Raw genomic sequence first — 6,999 nt, forward strand, 5'->3', positions numbered from 1 at the left:
GGAACTTCGGGAAAAAATAGAGAGACAACCCCAACTAGGCAAACTTATCAGTTATGATGTTGTGGACTTATTTACCAGTATACAAATCGATGAAGCCTTGAATTGTGTTCGGGAAAAAATTCAAAATCAAACAACCAACCTCAACACCAGAATAAGTACGGATAGTATAAAGAAGTTGTTACAATTGTGTATTAAATCCACTTAAAATACAGATGTGACGTCACCCTTTGATGTTGGCGTACCATTATTTCAAATAATCGTACGGGCAACTTGCCAATCGTACCTTGTCAAATATTAGACTCGAGTGACGTATTTCACTGTAAACGCACGTGCGGAGTGTCTGTATTTTAAGATGTTTAATGGTCTCGAGGTTAAGACATTGCGTAATATATTGTAAAAACACTCGGACCTGACGGTCCTCTTGTTGTTACAATATATTACTTAATGTCTCGCTCTCAACCATTAAACAATACATATTTCACATGGAAAGATAAAGTATTTAAACAAATCCATGGGTTACTAATGGGGCCACCAATAAATCCGGTTATCACTGAAATCTATATGACAGCCTTCGAAGAAAATGCCCTAATAAAATCCCCAGTCCAACCTAGCATTTGGCTTAGAAAAGTGGACGATGTGTTGGCTGTAATGAAGGAAGAGGATGATCACCAACTACTACTCCACCACCTCAACTCCATACATCCAAGAATACAATTTACAGTTGAAGAAGAAAATAATAAACAGCTACCCTTTTTGGATATCCTAATTGACAGAAATGATGATAAAGTAACGACAAGAGTGTATAGAAAACCGACACATACAGATCAATATATTAACTTCGCATCTGCCCACCCAACAACAACCAAGGCGGGAATTGTGTCAATACTGACCAGAAGAGCTCACAATATTTGCACCAATGGTAAAATTGAAGAAGAAATTAAACACATCACTGAAACCCTAACCCAATACAACAACTACCCATTAGAATTTGTGAAGAAAGTTATTAGCAGTACAACTGAAAAACTGAATAAAGCCCCCGACGTGACCGTTAAAAAAAAAAGCTCCAATCCATATTAATATTCCATTTATAGGCCCAACAAGTCATAAGATTAAAAGATTACTAACCAGATTGCAAATAGATGTAACATTTAGTGGAGGAGTATCATTAAAATCACTGATCAATGCCAATGGGAGAACAAAAATACCAAATGTGGACCCGAAAGGCATAATGTACCAGATCCTATGCAGTTGCAAATCCATGTACATAGGGGAAACGTGCCGCCCGTTATCAGTGAGACTCAAAGAACACAAAAAGCAGCAACTAGACTTTCGGAACCCAATAAATCTGCAGTAGCCGAACATATAGAAAATCCTACCCATAATATAGAATGGGATAACACCAATGTGCTGACAAAGAACATTAAAGCATGGAAAAAGAGTCTTGTGGGAAGCCTTAGAAATACGAAGACATCAACCTAAAATAAATAAAGATAATGGTCGAGCAATATCAAATGTATGGAATGACTTATTAACGTAATGCAGGTAGATTGGGGCCCTCCATTAGTTAACAATAGATTTCATTGATGCTAAATGATTTTACATAGGTTGTTATTGTGGTTTATACATAGGGACATGGTTTGAGTGTTATGTTATAAGATTATGATCATAACGAAGGAGGAGAGCGTAATCACCCGATTGATTATGCTTATTACATACACATAAGTTAAAGTACCATATTATTAGATGACATACTCAAAGAAAATTAACCAATTTATTGATGTTTTGATAGTACTAAGGGGTTTTGATAGTATGATTATTAAGTCTTGGCGGTGGCTTCAGTCCCCGTTTTATCTGTTAATAAGAGAGATTGTGAAGTCATTTTCAAAGGGAAATGTTGTTGTTATAACCATTAATTAATGTTATGTTGTTATTGTCTTACTCATGAATGTACTATAAATGTAGGTTGTTATTCATTATTGATCATTGCTTGATAAAGATACCTGTAAGAGTATTGAAACGTTGCATGTAATAAACCAAGAAGTAGTAAATCCATAAAGTTGTGTTATTATGAACACTTAAAGATGGTTACGAGTGTCGACCATAACATCCGGGCACTTGTGAGTAAAAAATAGGTTACGTGCCCTTGTTTTGAAATTAGTCTCGCTTAACCAGTCTACTGACCATTCTACGTCTGACTGACGGGCCGGAATAATCAAGACTACTTTTTTTTTATGAAACATAACAGAAAGCAAGCAACAAGAAATTGAATTTAGAAACACGCACGTAACCTTGTAAAACTACTGCTAGTATCATGTTCTTGCCTAACGAAAGTGTTTCAGAGATATTATTTGTACTAAACCAAAAGATGCCACTACTAACGGTACAGTTAATGATAAAGCAATTTAAAAACTAAAAGGAACGTAATTTCTAAAGCTGCTGTAATAACCAAAAAGCTAAATTTTACTGCTATTCAGAATCATCAACAATAGATTTTTTACGGCTGTAATAGTTAATAGATGTGTAGAGAATTGCATGTGCGATGGCTATTTATAGTCTCATATACTGCGTGGTTAAACAGAAATCACTTCGAGACAAGCCACTGAAGCGTGCACATTCGCCGTGTAGTCCAACTTTCTGTAGAGAAAATTTTCACTCTACGGGTCACCTTACCAATATTTAGTTAAACACATCCAACTTATAGCTAGCATATCACATATTGACTGTTCCATTTGACATCATTGAAATCATGATTTATACATGATCAAAATGGTTAAACCTCTTTGATATAGGTCAAAACAGAATTTCTTGATTTCATTTGATTTTATATACTGGGTTGTTAGATTAGATGTTAGTCCCTCTTCAGTGACATTTGTATGCCTATAGATAAAGTCTGTGTTGAGATAAACTGATTGTGTGTTCCACTTTGTACACAGTAAGCCAAAATTAAAATTAATAATCTGATTTCTACTTAATCTTTTAAAACAAAAAATTACAAATAAAGAGTCTGTGGCATCAATGATCAAGTCGGCAAATTTCAACACTTTGTTTTGACCCGAGTTTTAGTCTTGCAACCATTGTTTAGATTCATCTGTTTATCATATTAACATTGTAATATTGTGATTGCATGACTTACCTATTATAACAAAAAAATACTTGTGTAAAGCATTTCCTTTGTTGCTTTCATTATTTATTATTTGTCAGTATTTTGGTGCTAAATGTGTTATAAAATCAAGATAAATGTATGTAGTTTTAATTATTGTTATTAATGTAATGACTAAATATATCTGGAAGCTAGCTTTACCATGTATGGGATAGTGTAAGCTAGCCTTATCATATGTTATACTGTAAGCTAGCTTTATCATGTCATGTCATGTCATGCTGTAAAAAAGCCTGATCATATACTCTTAAAAAAATAGGGGATATTGAAATGCAAATATCTATGCAGGTTGCGATATGATAAATAGTCATGGACATTTGACATGCTTTGAGAGTATGTTCATAGATGAAAAACTTATCGCCCCAACAGAACCACTGAACTGCACATGGGACACGCAATAGCGCTATACACGTGGGAGTGGTTCATTGTCAAATTTGACACTTCAAGGAAGGGTTGATGTTTGCTTTCCTATCGGTTCTTGCATAAGATTTACTGTTTAGCGTATCTTTGCTTTAGTGTGTTACGTTTAATTTGATCATCGGAAGACGTGTTCGTTGACGTCAATGTCAACCAACGACACTGCAAGAATTGGCCGTGGCACTGGAAGAGGAGTGGGTCAGATTGCCCCAAATCGTGATTGGACGATTGATTAGGAGCATGCCACGACGAATTGCTGAATGTCTGAGGATTGGTGGAGCAATTACTCATTATTAAAAGACAAAAATCAAAAACGTCCATTTTCACTTTTGACGGCGTATCTCTTTGCGAGTGAAATGGGGCTGTCAGATAAGCCACCCATATGAACTGTTTATGTTCATGTGTAGGCAATTAACCTGTTATTAACATACACTGGTTACCTCTAATAAAGACAGCAGTGCATTTCCCCATTTTGTATTGTTTCTGAATATCCCCTACTTTTTTGAAGAGTATATATGTCATACTGTAACCTAGCTTTATCATATATGTCATACTGTAACCTAGCTTAATCATATACCGCATACTCTTTACCATAGCCACAAGAAGCACTGAGAAGAGGTGTTTTAAAAGATTATATACAGGACACAATATAATTACTGTATATTACTGAGCAACATTCATTCTTCTTTTATTATTTATCAGTTTATTAGAACAAGTAAACTATCCATACTTTATTTCGATCTTGTAGTTATGTTTTTAGTCTCAGGTCTGAGAGCTTTATTTGAATATTTATTATTACTTTATTGTTTTAGTGGCATGCCTCCTTATTTAACTTATTTTGAATTCCCATGTTCCATTATTATGTTTTTAGAACTTATGATATGTAATAAACTGTGTTCAAGTATGAATTGTTACCTGTAATATTTACTGATGTGAGTTTAGTTTAATATACGTTTATATTCCATAACTAATATATGTATTCACCTATCAATAACATGCACTATTATATTATAATCATTATTTCTTGTATCATAAAAAATCAACAAGTTGAGGATATGAAATTGTAGTAAGGCATGCTGGACTTTCACTGGGGAACTCTCTGTCATGATTTTTATATCATAATATATAGGGCCTCCAGCTAGTATCTATAGAATGACTTTTTTGTCCCCCGCCTTTCGAAGAAAGCAGGGGACTATTAAAATGGGTTCGTCCGTCCGTCTGTCTGTCTGTCTGTCTGTCTGTCTGTCTGTCCGTCCGTCACACTTTTTGGGACGCAATAACTCTCCTTCTAATTGACCTAGAAAGTTCAAACTTGGTGTAGGCGTTTAAATTAATGAAGCGTTGTTTTTGTCTGACGTTCACCGCCATCGAAATCCATTCATAGTTACATTGCTTTAGATTGCCCTTTTGATTGGCTGGTATAAAAGCCTTATATTTAGCCCCGCCTTCATGATGACAGTGTATCGTTTAAAAAGATGGCGGTCTTAGTAACGGCTTAACGCCTCGATTTTAAAAACGACGATTTGTTCCCGTTTCAGGTAGGATTATATGCTTAATTGTAGTTGGGTCTGGCAGAAATATTATAAATAACAATAATCAATCGTTGTTTTTATTAAAAATATTGTCAATTTTGTTTACAAATGCGCGAATTGCTCCCGCATGTGCTACGTTGAAGGTAATGGCCTCATGTCTTATCTCGAAACACGGAGGGTTGAGAGATTAAGGTTTGTTATCTAGGGCTGTAACAATGCTCTATCCTCACGATACGATACGTATCGCAGTAATTTTTTTTTCCATATTTACTTAACTTGGTGTAGGCGTTTAAATTAATGAAGCGTTGTTTTTGTCTGACGTTCACCGCCATCGAAATCCATTCATAGTTACATTGCTTTAGATTGCCCTTTTGATTGGCTGGTATAAAAGCCTTATATTTAGCCCCGCCTTCATGATGACAGTGTATCGTTTAAAAAGATGGCGGTCTTAGTAACGGCTTAACGCCTCGATTTTAAAAACGACGATTTGTTCCCGTTTCAGGTAGGATTATATGCTTAATTGTAGTTGGGTCTGGCAGAAATATTATAAATAACAATAATCAATCGTTGTTTTTATTAAAAATATTGTCAATTTTGTTTACAAATGCGCGAATTGCTCCCGCATGTGCTACGTTGAAGGTAATGGCCTCATGTCTTATCTCGAAACACGGAGGGTTGAGAGATTAAGGTTTGTTATCTAGGGCTGTAACAATGCTCTATCCTCACGATACGATACGTATCGCAGTATTTTTTTTTTCCATATTTACTTAAAAAATAAAAACAAGTACACATTTCATTGCTGGAAGATATCTTTCCTACTTCTCACATGAACAACAGGGGGACATAACTTTGCATGATAATTGAGTTGGAAGAAAACAGATCAGATGGTTAATAAAAATCTGTACTGTGTTTAACGAACTGTGGTACCAGGGCTCACACTGGCTTTCAATTTTTTTCCGCCAAAATGGATGATGATTTTTATATAAAAAAATGTTGATATTTTTTTTCCGATATATATACACAATACAATATACAACAACTATATGTCTTTACATAATACATTAGCACAGTTTGGATTTAATAAGATCCTTTTTGTCCCCCGTCTTTCGAAGAAAGCAGGGGACTATTAAAATGGGTTCGTCCGTCTGTCTGTCCGTCCGTCTGTCTGTCAGTCACACTTTTTGGGACACAATAACTCTCCTTCTAATTGAGCTAGAATGTTCAAACTTGGTGTAGGTGTTTATTAGGTCAATGCCTTGATAGAGTTCGAAGATGAGCATTTTCTGCTTAGGGTAAGCAGAGATAAGCGATTTGATTGGTTGATGCTTTGGGACACGATAACTTTAGTTCCAATTAAGTAAGAGGGATGAAACTTGGTGTATAGTTTCATTACATCAATACCTTGACTAAGTTCGAGATTGAGCATTTTCGGCTCAGGGTAAGCAGAGCGATAAGCAATTTGATTGGCCGAGACTTTGGAACACAATAACCCTCCTTCTAATTGACCTAAAATGTTCAAACTTGGTGTAGGTGTTTATTAGTTCAATGCCTTGATGGAGTGTGAAGATGAACATTTTCTGCTTAGGGTAAGTAGAGATAAACAATTTGATTGGTTGATGCTTTGGGACACAATAACTCTAGTTCCAATTAAGTGAGAGCGATGAAACTTGGTGTATAGTTTCATTACATCAATACCTTGACTAAGTTCGAGATTGAGCATTTTCTGCTCAGGGTAAGCAGAGCGATTTGCAATTTGATTGGCCGAGACTTTGGAACACAATAACCCTCCTTCTAATTGAGCTAAAATGTTCAAACTTGGTGTAGGTGTTTATTAGTTCAATGCCTTCTTGGAGTGTGAGGATGAACATTTTCTGCTTAGGGTAAGTAGAGATA

Source organism: Patella vulgata, chromosome 7 (genome assembly GCF_932274485.2).
Source record: "Patella vulgata chromosome 7, xgPatVulg1.2, whole genome shotgun sequence".
Classification (NCBI taxonomy): Eukaryota; Metazoa; Mollusca; class Gastropoda; family Patellidae; genus Patella; species Patella vulgata.